The 1419-nt window shown below is 39.6% G+C and overlaps 1 protein-coding gene across 1 annotated transcript in view; it reads left to right on the forward strand.

Moving 5' to 3' along the window:
- Nucleotides 1-312: 312 nt before the first annotated feature.
- The window catches only part of LOC101853970 (putative GPI-anchored protein pfl2), a gene marked incomplete in the record, with an annotated part of 26033 nt that continues 24926 nt past the window's right edge, over nt 313-1419 (forward strand). The window contains 1 exon segment of the mRNA XM_013088235.2: nt 313-518.

Raw genomic sequence — 1419 nt, forward strand, 5'->3', positions numbered from 1 at the left:
TGCTTCATCAAATTTGACCCAAATATTTAAGCGGAGATAACTTTGACCTCTGGAGACCGTGTAACTCGGTGCAGGGACTGTATCCAGCACCGCGCTGTGTTGACCTACACAAAACTAATCGTTCACAACACAGCTTGTTCCTCCAAGACTGGCTTCATATGCCGACTACCAAATAGTATCACGGTTGTTGCGCTTAGAAATCCCTGAGGCGGGAGCCACCGGCGTCTGTGATATAGTGGTTATTCAAATTCAAGACCCCCCCCCCTCTCCTTATTAAATCAACCAGACCCGATCCGATCCGATCCGATCTGGTCCGATCCTGCTAATGAGCATCCTGTGTAAGGGTGCAGTGAGTCGTCAGAGTGTGCGCAATAGATATTTTTAGGCTTCAAACAATACAATATACTGTAAAAACTGCTTTTAAACGCCAAAGGCGTCTGACGTCAACAATAATGAAAAGCAATAAGCATTCTCTGCCGCCGACAGACGGTCGTATGACAGCGAACGACAAGAAACAGGTAGGACAAGTTATGATTTAGTTATGTCATTTAAGAGCACACGTCTAATCACTGAGCTAAAATTTTGTTTTGAGAGTATAGATCTAGACCTTCTCATTTTTTGCATCTCTCAAGATTTATTTCCTCATTTCAGTAGGCCTAGAGTGTAAATATAATAGGCCAATGACTTTTAGTTTATATTAAAAGCACCGATCATTCTTTTCATCGAAAGGGGGCCCAGCTAGTATTTTATATATTGGTAACTCGATGCTTTGGTTGACGAGACCAACACGCTACTCTTTAACTTTATGAAGTTCACTCTGAGAGACAAATGTGGCATATTTTTATACTTCTTAACTCTATGGTGGACACTTTGAGAGACCAACGAGGTACATTTTACCCCTCTGGACACCCTGAGAGATAAATATTGTACTCCGCCTGTAGCCTATAGTGTGCTCTTTTTGAGAGACAAAATATATGGCACTCCTTAACGCTATTCTGAGCACTTTGAGAGACATGTATGCCATTCTCTAACTCTAATTTCCTTGTCTGCCTTATGTTTTATTTTTAGGTCTATCTATATGAATATGCTTCTAAACAAATCTGCTAGTTCCGACCGTTTGTAATTAACTGGATTTTATTACTTTTCCTGCTGTTCTTAAATAGGCAATTGATAAATGCACAGATCTAGATACATAAATGAAGAAAAAATGGACTAAGTTCAGTAAATAAATGAACTACTAAAAGACGATAAATTAACAATTAATGAGTACGCAGTTTATCCATGCTTTGCTTTTAATGCACAACTGCATGCTCTGCCGTCAGCTGACAAAACGCCTTTTTTTGTGTCCAGAGCAGTTTCGAGAAATCAACGATTTTCGGTTTTCTTACAATATCTCAACTACTTTGCACAGTACATCAA

The sequence above is a fragment of the Aplysia californica genome, unplaced genomic scaffold, assembly GCF_000002075.1.
Source record: "Aplysia californica isolate F4 #8 unplaced genomic scaffold, AplCal3.0 scaffold00708, whole genome shotgun sequence".
Taxonomy (NCBI): domain Eukaryota; kingdom Metazoa; phylum Mollusca; class Gastropoda; order Aplysiida; family Aplysiidae; genus Aplysia; species Aplysia californica.